Source organism: Theropithecus gelada, chromosome 7b, assembly GCF_003255815.1.
Source record: "Theropithecus gelada isolate Dixy chromosome 7b, Tgel_1.0, whole genome shotgun sequence".
NCBI classification, from domain to species: Eukaryota; Metazoa; Chordata; class Mammalia; order Primates; family Cercopithecidae; genus Theropithecus; species Theropithecus gelada.
This window is the reverse complement of record NC_037675.1, coordinates 86,216,105-86,232,263: the sequence shown is the minus strand read 5'-3', so window position 1 is coordinate 86,232,263 and position 16,159 is coordinate 86,216,105.

The following is a 16,159-nucleotide window of genomic DNA, read 5'->3' as shown; positions in this document are numbered from 1 at the left end:
CTGGATGGACAATTTGGCAAAGGTGATGTTGATCTATTTCTGTGTCAATGACTAAATGCAACTTTGTCTTCTCAGATGAAAAGTACTTATTGAATCTTTTTCTGGACTGAGAATCAGCTGATAGGGTGCTAATTCTTTCTTAGCCAATAAGTAAATTGTGTTAAGTAAGATGTCTGATTTCTCACAACTGGGTTCTTCTCTGAAAGTGGAGATAATATTTGCTTTTGAAGCTTCATGGTATTTAGGAATAATGACAGGGAAATTTTTTTTTGGAAAGTTAAGATAGTTAAATAAACTTAGGATATTTTCATTGTAATTTTATTTCAGCAAATTGTCTTGGCCAATCCTGGTGAGAGTCTTTGCACCCCAGCTGGAAAACTTCCCTAGCTCTCAGGAAATGGTGAATCTCAAAAGCTTTTCACCTCAGGGCTGTGGAGACTGAGACTGGAGGATTTATGGAACATATGCATAATGCATTTCAATATGCTTTTCATGTGAGCGATCTCATTTACTTTTTCTGCAATACCATGACTTAAGTATTATTCTTCTTATGAAAGATTCTTCATAACTAATTGAAGGTTAGGTTAGATAAATTGGTCAAGACCACACAAGGAGAAAAAGTTAATAGAATTTCAACCTGTTCTCTATCCTCCAAGTGTCATCTGTTCCTTCTGCTACAAGCTGCCTTATGTTCTTCCTCACAAGACTCTCCCTTAAAACACATGGGATAATATACGCTTAGTCTACTTGGGACATACGTGGACATTCGCCCTGCCTGACCAAGCGCAGGTATACAAGTTATACACGGTATATGCTTGCCCTACAATTATTTCCACCTGAAGATATTTAGTGCCTTCTCTGGTCCCTCTCATTGGTCTTCTTTTCTTTCTCTTTCTTCAGTTTTGCTTCTTGCTATCTCACATGGTTTGGCTGTGTTTCCACACCCAAATCTCATGTTGAATTGTAATCCCCAGTGTTAAGGGAGGAACCTTGTTATTAGTCAGGGTTTTCTGAGGGGACAGAATAGGTAATAGGGTAGATGAATATATGAAGGGGAGTTTATTAGGAGAATTGCCTCACACAGTCATAAGGTGAAGTCTCACAATAGACTGTCCAGAAGCTCAGGAGCCCGGAAGCCAGTCCAAGTCCCAAAACCTCAAAAGTAGGGAAGCCAATAGTGCAGCCTTCAGCCGGTGACCAAAGGACTGAGAGCCCCTGGCAAATCACTGATACAAGTCTAAGAGTCCAAAAGCTGAAGAACTTGGAGTCTGATGTTGGAGGCCAGGAAACATCCAGTACTGGAGAAAGATGGAGGCCGGAAGACTGAGCCAGTCTAGTCCTTCCAAGTTCCTCTGCCTGCTTTATCCTAGCCACACTGGCAGCTGATTAGATTGTTCCCACCCAGACTGAGGGTGGATCCGCCTCTCCAAGTCCTCTGACTCAAATGTTAATCTGCTTGGCAATACCCTCATGGAAACAACCAGGAACAACACTTTGCATCCTTCAGTTCAATCAAGATGACACTCAGTATTAACTATCACAGACCTCATGAGAGGTGACTGGCCTGTGGGGTAGATTTCCTCTTGCTGTTGTTGTGATAGTCAGTGAGTTCTCATGAGATCTGGTTGTCTAAAAGCATGTAGCACTTCCCCATTCACTCTTTCTCCCCTGTTCTGCCATGTGAAGAAGCTGCCTGCTTCCCCTTGACCTCTCCGCCATCATTATAAGTTTCCTGAGGCCTCTCCAATCATGCTTCCTGTACAGCCTGTGGACTGTGAGTCAATTAAACCTATTTTCTTTATAAATTACTCAGTCTCAGGTGGCTCTTTATAGCAGTGTGAGAATGAAATAATACATTACCTTTTCCCCTTCTATCTTTTCCCGCTTTCCCTGTACTTTTTCCATTTAACACTGTTTCTTTAGAGAATTGGCGAAAGGAAAATGAGTTAGAATTAGATCCTTGAGTAAGTAAGTGAAGGAAGAAAACTGAAGCTTTTTAGTTTTTCTTCTCCTCTTCTGACCAAACAAAATGAAATAAGTATGATTGATGGTAGCTTTGTGTTATTTCTGAAGGCCAAGTGGTTAAACATCTGATAAATGTACTTTCTTAAAATGCAATTTAAACAGAGTAGAACTTATCTCTTATCTTTTTATAAAAAGCTCCCGAATGTGAAAGAAATGAGCAAAGAAGTTATTAGCCTAATCTCACATACTAGAAAAACTGAGTAGAATTATACAGTATTCCATACCATGAATAATTGTGAAATGTAGACATTTTAAGCCCTGGCTATTTAGGTAACACCTACCACTGCATTTACATGAGATTGACATTAAATTTCAATCTCCAAAAAATACAATCAGAAGATACATTCCTATTCCTTAGCACATCTTTTGCAGGGGAAAAAAAAAAAATCACAATTTAGTTCACCTGATTTAAAAACAGGTCAAGAAATGGGAAGTTCCATATTTAATTTAATCAGGATCTAAATAATGACAGCAAGGACCAAAGTGTTTTGTTTCGTCTTGTTTTTCCTTTTCTCTGCTTTAATGTCTACCTATACTCCAGTATTCAAGATAGCTGCTAGAGTTCCATGCATCATATCTAAGCATGGCAATGTAGTGCAACAAGAGGCCATTCTTTCAATTGACTTACTTTTTAAGAGTGAGACAACCTTTCCCAGGAGCACCCTCTGTGAAAACCTTAAGAACTTATTGACCTGTATCACATTCTATCCTCATGCTTAAACAAAATAGACTGAATCTGATTCATCCTTGAGATTGGAATAGGGCCAGTCTTTCTTATGGATATGTATACAAACTACATCAGGTTCTGTAAATAAGAAAGCAAGGCAAGCAAACTGTGTAGGCAAGCAAAAATGACTGCTACAGCATTTGAATTTGATTATATATCACAATTTTTTTCTGTTGCCATTTGTACAGAAACTCCTGAGTTGGTCTTCCAATAAAATTGTTTTGTTATTATGTTGGTGGAAAAAAAAAAAAAGATAGATCCCCAGCTGAGGACATTGCATGGAGTTTACAAACTCTCCCGACATCTGTGTGAGTTTTCTCCAGGTACTCTGGTTTTCTCCCACATCCCAAAGATACGCACGTTGGGTTCACTGGTGTGTGTAAATAGTTTTAGTCTGAGTGAGTGTGTGTGTATGATTGCATCCTGCAAGGTAATGGAGTCCCATGAGGGTCAGTCTTCCCCTTGTGCCCTGAGCTGCTGGATGGGCTCTGGCTACCTGAGACCTTGAACTAAAATGAGCAGATTGAAAAATGAAAAAAAAAAATGCATGAATACCCATTGTAAAATATAAATTAATCAGGTACATAATAATCATAATAATCATACAAATGCACAAAAATAAATGATGCAGCACGAAAGTGCATGCACGGCGAGCCTACCCCATTTGTGATTGTTTTTGAACTCTGTAGTGGTAGAGGGTGCTCCATACAATATTTGCTTTGCAAACATTTATTTCTTGATTTAACTCACCACTATGGCCACCTTTACTCACTGTTTCACCAAAAATTGAGTAAATAATTATCTTATTTGTTCCTATTCATCTTTTGTAAATGTATGCATAGCTCACATTTATTTCAATGTTTACTAGTAGACATGTTTTGGTTCTTTATTTAGAAGTCTGGTGAAGGTTTTGTGACCAGAAATATGCCATAGAAACTTAACTCTCTATCAATTAGCCTATGGTAAATTGGTTTTAGTATACGTCGCTTTGCTTAAAGTCACAGTTTCCAAAAACTTGTTGATATTGTTAAGTGAGGACTTATTGTATAGATTTAGTATTTGTTTGCATGACAGGGAAACAAAGAGATGATTCTTGTATTACATATTGGTTGACGATTTTTTTTTGTTTGTTTTTGTTCTCTCTCATTATCTAAAATATTTTCAACTTTAATTTAGAGACAACACCTTCTTCCATTTTGCAGCCCACACATAGCAATTTTATCGTCATCGTATGTTTAACTTGTTCCAGATTGATTAGTCACGGCTATGTATTGCCAAGAACAGTGTGTTATGTAGAGAAAAATCACTTTAGGCAAGAAGAAACATATGCATATGTGTGTGTTGTAGTGGAGAATCAAAGAACTAATTTTTGCAGACTAAAGAACAACGTTCAGAACACGTTCAAGTTGCTGCAGGAAACCATGAAAGGAAGAAAACCTTAGTCAAGAGTGAAAGGCACCATATGTCCTCCAGTACCTAGGCACAACAGGGAGTCAGCCTAATAGCTGTCTTAACACACCCTGCTGTGTGCAGGTATTGGAGGACATATGGTATATTTCACCCTAAACTGTGAATTTCCTGAAACAGCTGTAATATTCTTTTAATGCAATTTGTGGGGACCATTATATATAAGCAGAGATGTTTAAAGTATTCCCCTTTCTCCCACTCACAGTAATCCGAGGATGTTTATATGTCATTAATGTATACTTTTAAATATTGAATTTTTACATATTGAAATGTTACCTGCCCAATCCCTCTCTTTTTTCTCTCCCCTTTTCCCACAGGTCTATTTTCTCTCTCTCTCCATTTCTTAGTCCTATCGCCTTTTCCACTTTTCCTATTTTCCTAGTTAGCAAAGGGCACTACTGAAGAAAGGAGTGAAAAAAATTTCAACCTGTCTTTAAAGTGACAGCTTGCATATTAAAACTGGTTATTTGCATTTTATTTCTAAAATATTGAATAAAATTTGAATCTCAATCTCCAGTTTGGAATTTCAAACATATTAGCTAAAGTAATCAGCTGTGTCCATAATCTCCTAAGGAGTCACTTTTTTTCCTTCCCTCAGGGACATTTCAAACTTTTCTGAATTGAGCACAACCAGTTCTGATTTGAAACATGTGACTTAGAAACAGTTTAATAGGATGCTTAGATTCAATCAAAACATATCCCAATTGTGAGAGTGAGAAAAAAAAATCAGTATGAGGGTGAGTGGAAAGTAAATTATGATAAAATTATATAAATCAATAGTCAAGAATATGTATGAAAGATATACTTTCAGAAAGACATATTTGATATGAAATTGATTTGGCATTAGGTGTGACTGCTAAAAAGACAGCTCACCTAAAAATCAATGAATATGATTAATAGCCCAAATAAGACACAAATGACACTATGTTAGAGAACATTCATTTCTCAAGGCTGTTGGGAAAAATAAAAAATTACAGCACTAAAGGGTTCAAATAATTGCTCGTTTAATAATGGATCAAAGTTAAAAAAGAAAATGCTAATATAATAGACCACAAACACTGTGCAATCATATGATATTGTATTATACTTTTAAATTGTGATAAATAATATAACTACCGCTTTATTCTCTACATAAAGATGTACCATTTTAACTACCTGAAGGATACACTTCTGTGGCATTAAATATATTCACAATGTTGTGCAACCATTACCATTATCCATCTAAACAACTTTTGCAAAATCTTCAACTGAAACTCTCTACCCAATAAACACTAACTTTCCATTCACATCTACTAGCCCCTGCTACAAATGATTCTGCTTTATTTCTCTATGAATCTGACTATTCTAGAACCTCATATAAGTGGAATCATGCAGTATTTGTCCTTCTGTGACTGGCTTATTCCATTTCACATAATGACCTCAAGGTTCATCTTTGTTGTAGCATGTGTTCAAATTTGCTTCCTTTTCAAGGCTGAATGATATTCCATTGTATGAATACACTACATTTTGTTTAACCGTTCATCTACTGATGGATAGATGGTTGCTTCCAAATTTGGCTATTATGAAAAATACTGCTGTGAACATGGGTGTACAAAAATATTTTCCAAGCTCCTGCTGTCGCTTATTTCGGTTATATAGCCAGAGGTAGAAATGTTAGATTATATGGTAATTCTACATTTAATTTTTTAAGGAATCATCATACAGTTTTTTTCCTCAGCTTCATCATTTTTCATTCTCATCCATAATGCACGAAGCTTTCACTTTCATTTTAAATGGATTTACCTGACTAAAACACAAGTTTCTTTTCTTTGAAATTACATTTTTTTTTCTATTTTTCTTGGTTGTGACACTGAGTAAGAGGTAGCCTGTATTCCTCTTCAAAGATGTAGAGACTGAAATGCACACCCAAAGCTATTAGACCCAATAGCTGTTAACAAGGCCACCTGCTCCCAACTCAGAGATCTAGGTCTGTGGTAATAAATAAAGTTAGGTAGGGGCAGATTAGGCTAAAAATTCTTCCAGCCTTTTCGTTTTCTTTCTTTCTTTCTTTTTTTTTTTTTTGTGTGTGTGTGTGTGTGTGTGTGTGAGAAGGGCTATCACACTACATTATATGACCTAACAAATGTTTAACATTAAGCAAATAGCTTCCTGAAAAATGAGACAACACTAAAGCCAAATCTACTCTACTTGGAATTTATGATAATATATAAGAAAAGTTTACTTTTGCTCAATTTGTGATAAAAGGATTAACCAAGTAAAACTAAGTAAATGAAATACAATATAGGCATCTACTTGAGATGTGTTACTTAGTTGACGTAAGTATTTCTGAAGGTTTTTATAAGATCTTTATAATAAACAAATGTCTGTTTCTTAAAAAGGATCAAGTTATTAGTGTTCATTACTCAGTCTTTTGCTATATTAAATAATATCTCAATGCATTTTATAATTTATATTTTAACATTAATACACCTTTTAAAAATTAATCTATGCAGATATATATATATATACTTTTCAATCTGCATCAAGATTCCAGTCCCTTACAAAACTGACAATCTTTTGTGCATATGTGGCAAAGGGAAACAGCTCGAGATCAAGAAACCTAATACCTGGCTTCTTCACTTCACTCTCTCCTAGCTAGTGGTATCCACTTTGGGAAAATGAGCTTTTGAACTCCTTATTAGCAATTAATATCTACAAAATGAAAGTGTATGTCTAGCGTGGTGCCCTTCAAACTTTAATATGCACACAAACCACGTGAGACTGTGTTGAAAATGCAGACTCTGACTCAGTAGTTCTGGGGTTCTGCATCTCTACAAAGCTTCCAGTTTAAGATGGTGTTGGCCCACATTAGCAAAATGGCTAATCTTCTCATATTCCCTGGCTACACAATAAAAGCACATGGTGATATTTTTTTTAAAATACCAAAACCTAAGTACTACTCAAAACAGTTGGATGAAGTTCTTGATGTGGGGTCTGACATCACATTTTTAAAGTCTGAAGTGAGGACTGAGAGCAACTGTACCAGATAATAATTGATTTCTGTTCAAGCTCTATGTTGACCTTCCTAGACAAGACATATTTTGTAAAATCATGTGTTTGACTGCAAAATGTGACAACCTGTCATCTACAGGAGATTGATAAGAAAACAAATAATTTCTTGGATGGTGAATTTATGTGAGTGCTAAGTATCTTTCACTGAAAGTAGAAAAACAAAATTGAAAAATGTAATTGAATACCACCAAAAGTACCAAAGGGAGATTAAGAATCCACTTAAAAAAAAATGATATGGCTTCATGCAAAGATTGTAACATGAAGCAAAGTAAGGGCCAAGGGTCAAGGCCACGTTTAATTAATTATGGGAAAGCCACATGTAATTAACAGCTGGGTGGGATAAATATCCATGTCTGTGTACTTGTAAAGGTGAAATGGATCTGTTCAAGAATGGGTCTACAATCACAGAAAAATATTCAGTTTCTCTTAGTTGAACTATCCAATTCTCTGGTCCCATGGGGCAAAGAATGTCCTTAAAAAACCGGAATTATAATTAAAATCAACACCCCCTTTGCTCAGCCCCTTTCTTTAGTGTTCTTCTTGACACTTACTACCTTCTGACATATCATGGTACATATTTCCTTTGTTTACATTAAAATGTAGTAGCAAAAACTTTTGTCTAAGTTCCTTACAGCATCCAAGGTGCCTACAGCAATGCCTAGCATAAAATATTGGTGTGGGGTAAACATTTATTGAACAAGTAAATAAATAAAGCAAGTTAGAATAGAATAACAAAATATGGTACAGGAAAATAAGAAGGGAGGATAAAGAATATAATCTAAGAAGATCTAAGAATCCACCTGATACTTCCTACTGGCTTCCTACTGGAATCTTGTATTGTTTCAAATGAAAGCTGGACTTTATAAACTATTGTGTCTGAAATAATTTTAAGATGTTTATATCATAAGGATATAATTTAATATTTTTTAAAAAACTAAAATTTTATAAGCAAAATATTTTATACAGCTTATGATGTACTTAATAAGTGTTTAAAATCCTTAACTGACTTCAACTGTGGAAAATTACTTTTGTATCTCAATAAGATGAACTGAAAAGCTTTCAACTATGAAAACTTTTTACCTCCTCAGATAACTCTATAATTTTATAATTAGATATTATTCTGCCCTTTCAGAATGCTGTTAATTCAAATATGAAAAATAAAAGAAGACTGTTATTCTAATAACCTTTGAAGAATTGCGATCATGAGAACCCAACAATGGGCTAAAAAAGAGTGACACTTTTGCCATGTTCTTCCAGTATAATATATAGTGCTTTAATGTCATGTTGTGACCAAACCAAAGTGAGACAAAAGGAGACATAGACAACCACGGTGTGATTTACATTTATTTTCTGGTTTAATAGGATCTTCATTACCCTAAAATCTTCTAAGGCAATTTACAGGGGTCCACTTAGCTTATTTATTTATTTATTTATTTTGATATTTATTGATATTCTGTCCTATTGGCTTTTTCTTTTTATCTTCTATTCTTTAAAGTATGAACAGAAGGGAGGACTATCTGATCACAACAGCTGAATTCAGATACGAAAAAAATATATTTTATGATGTCTACAATGATGTTTGATAAACTTAATTTTGTCAGTGTGTTTTGATAAGTATAGCTTTCTAATTTTTTAAATTTTTAATTAAATTTTTAATTTTTGTGTAATTTTTTATTTTTTAATTTTTAATTTTTGTAGTAGTTGTAATTGTAGCTTCCTTTCTACTGAGCTATAGTGTTAGTCTAACTTACTCCACCCCTATTCCAAATTAACATCTTTTTGGCTTCAAAAACCAAAATCAACAAGTATCTTTCGTGTCTTGGTATACTGCTGACAGCAGACAGTAGAGTCAATTTGTGTTGACAGACACTTGAATTAAATTGTGAATTTTAGGGAAAATATATTCTTACTTGTGTTTAATAATGTGGTTGAATCAATGGAAAAAAGGAGGTGACCAACCACTTGTAAAGAGAGGCCTATTTCCCCTCCATTAAGTTTAATTGCAAATGTTTCAGAAATAATGAATCACTGCCGACCATAGGCCACTTCATTGTCATTCTGTGGTCATTGTGGTTGCTTGTGGGTGTAAGTTTTGTGTCTTCAATTAGTTGCGGCAAGAAAATAGTAAGCATAATCGTGAATACTGTAGGAGCCCTTTGCACGTTGCTCATGAAATTTAGAAAGAAAAGAAAAGTTCAAATAACTTTTTAGAAACTTTCAGCCTACAAAAATCTAAAACTTTTATGTCATGAGAGTTAAAAAATGATCTCTTTATTTTTGCTTCTCCATCTTAGTCAGGCAAAACAATCTGAAAAGCCGTTTATGAGAAACTTTAAAATGTACTCTGAGCAAAGCACCATAACTATATTTTAAAATTGTTTTGCAAAGCCCTCGGCAGTTCAGAGAGCCAAACAAACAAATGATGTAAAATTACTTTAGGTGTTCTCAAGCTTATAAGTATCAGAATAAAAGGAAACTGGCTGCTTTAAGTTGGTTTTAGAGATGCAGGAGAAGATGCCAATACAAGGCAGAGTTTATCAGTCATTAGAAAAGAGAGGGAAAGTCACGGGAAATGGAGGCATGGAGTCACGCTATTTGAAGCATCATGAAAATGAACATATTTTCTGAAATGAAATAGTTTAATAGATATTAGTAACTAGAGTCTGAAGGCAAAACTGAACCAAGGAGAATCAAATTGTGAAATGCCTAGAATAAATTTTCTTTGCCACTGGGTAACATTAGAGAATTCAGGTTACTGCCTGTTTGAACTTGAATTCAGTGTTTAAACTAAGAAGATAGAAATAATAGAGGTTGAGAAGTGGAAATTATTTGTCAAATCTCATTATGAACAGAAATAACTGCTACTTGTGGAATACACATAGCTTCAAGAATACGCTATCCGTATAGTCTTAGGTTAAAAAATTAAGCGGAAGAGTAAAAGAAAAAAAAAGTCAAAATACATGCAAAAACACCCAGATGCATTGCTGTAAGCACAGAGATGCATATAAATGCCAAAAAAAAAAAGAAAAGAAAAAGAAAAAAGAAGAAAAGAATAAAACATATGAAAAAAAATTAAGTCATTACTTAGACCATATGAAGTAGGCTAGACCTGGAGAGAATTTCTGTTACATAATTTTCGCTTTTTACCAGAAATCATGTACTGATTTTGTAATTATTTTTAGCAAATTATAAAAAGATAAAAGGGGAAAAAAATAGGTCTTTGACATGGAAAATGCAAAGCCAAAATGACATTAATATTTCAAAGCTTCAAAGCAGGTAGGGTGACCAGAGGCAGCAAACAGAAGATCCAAAGCTTTGAACTTCACAAGCAAATGTCTCCTCCATGTCCTTTGCATTTACTTTTTCATTTGCTTTCTCCTACATAGTCACATGGCTTAAAACTCTCCTAACAGATATTTACAGAACAGATTTGCTTCACTTCATTTTTGTCCCCATAAGATGTCACGTCATTGGACATTCTTATTCCACTTCCTAAAATATTGCCTGCCACCTTCCCCACACTCCATTACTCATTATTCTGAATTAGTTTTCTTCATAGCACTTATCAGAATCTGACATTGATTTATGTATCAGTTTATTATGTGTCTCCAACATTAGAATGGAAGCTCCGTGAGAACAGGGGGTTTGGCTTTTTCTCAGTCTTTTCTAGCACCTAAAATAGTGCTGGGTACAGAGTACTACTTAAAAGATATGTATTACATAAGAGAAGGAATCTTACAGATGATGTCTTAGAGATACTGTTAGGAGCAACAATCCAATAAGATGGAGTCTAAAGTAGATTGCCAAACACAAGTTAACTTTGGCCAAGTGCAGTGGCTCACACCTGTAATCCCAGCCATTTGGAAAGCTGAGGCTGGTGGATCACATGAGCTCAGGGATTTGAGACCAACCTGGGCAACATAGCAAAACCCTTTCTCTAGAAAAAGTACAAAAACTAGCCAAGCGTGGTGGCATAAACTTGTAGTCCCAGCTACTTGGAAGGCTGAGGAAAGAGGATTGCTTGAGTTCAGAAGGCTGAGGCTGCAGTGAGCCATGATGATGCCACCGCACTCCAGCCCGGATGACAGAGTGAGACCCTGTCTCCAAAAAAAAAAGGTAATTTTATTCACTTAAAAGGATCAATACATTATATCTTGCATTTTGTATCTCAGCAAGATTTGTAGTCTCCTCTAGATAGTTAATGAATAATTTTAAATTGGAAATCAGCATAAGCAGAATCATGGCTTAATATGAAGAGTAAACTATCTGTGGGAAAGCTCTCTTGACTTGTATGGTAGTCCCTAATTTATCATCATTTCAACATAAGCCTTCTACAAGAATCTATGAAGGAAGAAACAATGACCTGGAAATGTTGTGAAAGCTCAAAAGCAACGTATGTAGAAATGCAATACATTAAAAATAACACTTCAGCTACAATGTTGAACTTTAATTTTTCATTTTTCCATATTTTCTACTCAATTGATTATTTACTGGGAATCCCTTTAAGCATACAACAAGAACAAACACACTCAAATGTGTGGGAAATTTACTTTCAAAGAAACAGTAGAGTGTTCATATAGTATTGGGAAAATTCTTGAGCTTTGTATTTGATTTGATATGCCAAATCAAAATTAACATGAAAGTCTGTCCATAATTGTTCAAAATTGTCCACTTTGCAAATTCCCTCTTCAATATAATCACCTGGTGGTATTGCATGTGCCAGGTTTTAAGTCAAACAACACTTGCTTTGAAACCTATAAATGGTGAAAATAGAACTTTTCACAGCTCCAATTAAAATGAAAATATTGGGGAGGATAATTTATTGTTATACCTATAATACAAGAAAACCCAAGAGATACTGTTTTATTGGTTTTGAGCCAGAAGCTTGTTCTGTCAGTCAGATAATATTTTATTGGTTTTCCTTACAGGTTTTCTCAACAACACCCCCAAAATTAATCTGGTTTTGTTGTTGCTTAATTGAGAGACTGGGTTTATATATAAAAGTCATATAACATGATTTTAAAAACTAGCAAATGAAATAGCGAATCTAAATTGTAAAGTACTTCAGATAAGCATATGCGACAGCATTATTATTATTATTACAAATGTTCAACACCAAAAGTAGATTCAAAACTAATTGTAGTAGAGAAAGAGAATGAATACATAGGTAAATATTAATCTTTGACTACTGAGTATTTTAAAAAAGTTGCATTAATTTGAATACATAAAAGTGTTTCTGATGTGATGGGGTGTGTGTGTGTGTGTGTGTGTGTGTATGGATGTGTAGTAATAACCGTAGGGGGCTGGGTGCGGTGGCTCATGCCTGTAATCCCAGCACTTTGGAAGGCCGAGGCGGGTGGATCACAAGGTCAGGAGATCGAAACCATTCTAGCTAACACGGTGAAACCCCGTCTCTACTAAAAATACAAAAAATTAGCCGGCCGTGGTGGCTGGTGCCTGTAGTTCCAGCTACTCGGGAGGCTGAGGCAGGAGAATGGTGTGAACCCGGGAGGTGGAGCTTGTAGTGAGCCGAGATGGCGCCACTGTGCTCCAACCTGGACGACAGAGTGAGACTCTTTACAGTGTAATTTTTATGTGATGACTTAGAATCACAGAATCACTCAAGTCATTTTGAGACCCCCACATCCTCACAGTGTTAAAATGTGTCTAAAAATGTGGAATTTTTCATAAGAATCCAGCTTCCAGAACTCCAGAGTCTAGAATCCTGGATTTTAAAAGCATTTCTCGGCTGGGCACGGTGGCTCATGCCTATAATCCCAGCACTTTGGGAGGCCAAGGCGGCTGGTTCACCTAAGATCAGGAGTTCAAGACCAACCTGGCCAACATGGTGAAATTCCGTCTCTAGTAAAAATACAAAAATTAGCTGGGTGTGGTGGCACACACCTGTAATCCCAGCTACTCAGGAGGCTGAGGCAGGAGAATCACTTGAACCCAAGAGGAGGAGGTTTCAGTGAGCCTTGCACCATTGCTTTCCAGACTGGGGAACAGAATAATACTCTGGCTAAAAAAAGAAAAACAAACAAACAAACAAACAAGAAAAAACAAAAAAAAGTGTTTCTCTAATAATTCTTACATACCCCAAATTTTGCTATTCTTCCACAATATTGTGAAAGAGGCAATAATGCAATAACTTTAAAATGGTAACAGTCTTATCACTGATATCTAACATTTCAAATGTGCTCTTTATTTACAACATTCTAATTATGTTACGTGTGCTAACTTCTTCACTGGTCACAATTTCACCACGAAGTAGATATTGCTTCAAATTCCATTTTGCTATTAAATAACATGTAGTACAGAGACGTTAGGTAATCTATGGAATGTAACACAGCATGTAAGTGGCAGAGGCTAGAGCTAACAGTAGAACCAAGGGAACCTGATTTTTAATTTGCCATATTAGCCCTTTCAGAATTCCCTTGTGCCTAATCCATGACAAACACTGTAGGACAAAGGGCAACATGGCACAATCCACTTCCAAACACCCTTCAGGTCCAAAGGGAAGACAGACAAACTCTGAGACAAACTGCAAGTTTGACACAGGCATAAGATAATCAGAGAGAAGAGGTGGTTAATCTCTATGGGGAAATTTAACACACAGCAGGTGACTGAAACTTAAAGACCGGGTGAGGGCGGCAGATAAGATGATAGCAACATTCCACACAGTACCAGTCACGTCTGCAAAAATCACAGAATGTGGCAAGTTTAGGAAAAAATAATTACAACTGGTACAGATATATGGTATAGGAGACAGAGAGAGGAAGGTGAAGCCGGAGAGGTAACACGGGAGAATCATGAAGGAAAGGGCTTCACTGGATGTGACTGTCACAGTCTTTCTGCTCCTTAGCTTGGTTAGGTCCGAACTCTTGTCTAACGGCCAGGAAAAATCAGGTGAGCACACACCAGAGAGTGAGCGGAGTAGAATTTATTAAGCAAAAGGAAATCTCTCAGCAAAGAGGGAAAGCTGTGGGAGGTTCCCCTACCTGAGGGTGGAAAAGTTCCCCTGTGAGGTGAGGTCCCGGGCCTCTTATGGACTCAGAATGGGGAGTGCATGCTGATTGGTTTGTGCGTATGCAAAAAAGGTTAAAGCAAACATACCACTCAAAGGTAGGCATGACAGTATAGAAAAATCAATCAGGAAATGGTAGGTATATGTAAAACAGGTGAAGGGTGGGGATCTGTCAGAGAAAAGTATGCAAAATGGAAAGATGAGTTCTCAATCTGGTTAGAGAATTTAACTTGTAGTTTGACTTTCTGGCTTTAAATTGTCTCTGACTTGGAGGTGAGGTTTCACTGGGGATCTGTGAATTTGGCTGCCTCCTGCCACTCTCGTAACCAGCCCGCAGACTACAGTTGTACAGATGACAACACCCTCTTCAGTTGTGCAGGGGAAACCTGCACCAATGTATTTAGTTGGGGAGTGATCATGGGAGGCTTTTAAAGAGTTAAGTAATGAGATTGGATTTACTACAAGTTTAAACTGCTGTGCTATGAAACACACACACAAAGATCATAACCTATCTAAATGTGATTGAATTTGAGGAGACGTGGTCAAGTATGATTTTCTCCAGTGACAGAGAATTTGTTTTTCAAAATGAACCATTTTAAGGATAGGGTATACAAAGACCTTGAAAACAGCCCTCTTCTATGAAGTTCAAGGTTCACCTACACTCTTTGCTAAGGATTCTTTAACATGGTGACAACTTTATCAACTTGGGGGCAATGAAACTAGCTAAGAAAAAAGTTACAAACTCAAGAGAAATAGTCATCAAAAGTATTGCTGTCTACATTAACTTGAAGCATGGTGGACACAGTGCATTTCTTGAATCTTGCTGTATGTAGTACATTTTGCTCTGTTACCTGAGAGACAGACGTGGGAAAGACCACGATAAGTGAAACATACTCGAACAAACTCAGGTCTGAATACTCCAACCAATTGGCTTGGTGGAGGGGGTAGCTTTGCTGCAAGCCGGAGGCCATCCGTCACCACTGCTTGCTTGGGAAGGCATTTTGGAACAATCTCCAAAGTAAGTTTCATTTCACATTATACTGCAAAGTAGACGGGAGCAAAGTGCAAACTTCTTAAGAAACTGGAGCATTCACAGAAGAGGAAGTGAGTTCAACGTTTCACGTCAACTGAGTAATGGAGAAAAATCCATACAGGTCTTAGGGGAAACAAACTGAAGAGCACTGAGAGGATGATGATAGATGGATTGATAGGAAAAGAGAGTAGAAAAAATTAGACTAGGTTAAAGAAAAGAAAAAAGAATAGGAGGAAAAGAGAAGGAAGGGAGTGAGTAAAAAGAGGAAAAAAATGTTTAGATGCTGTATATCTGGTAATGTTAATGCGGAAATGCAAATGATCAGGACTGTTCCTGACTTTATGAAACAGTTATCCAGTAAATGTTAGCGAAGATTCAATCTCATGCTGATTTGAGGCCAAATCTTACTTTCTTTCATTTACAACAATTTAACCAATTCCATGAACCCTATTATAATTATGATTCATTAACCGATTATACAAAAAGCCACATTATTTGCTTAAGGTAAGGCTCTAATTATACAATATTTTTATATTTCGCAATGCTTGGGGGTAGGTAGGATATTCATGTATAGATTAATGTGAAATAGGATACAGGATCTGCTTCTATTTGCAAAAATATGCTTTAATGCTCTTCCTTAAAAATAAATGTTTTAAATTGCATATTCCTGGAAGAGGGACAGATTTTGTGTGTTGATTTGGTTGTTTTACTTTTATAGGGACATCACGGATTTAGATAAAAAATAGTAATAATATTGTATTTCTTTGCATTTGGAATTGCCAACACTGAGATAAGTGTTAATAAATATCTTTTAAATTACTGTACATTT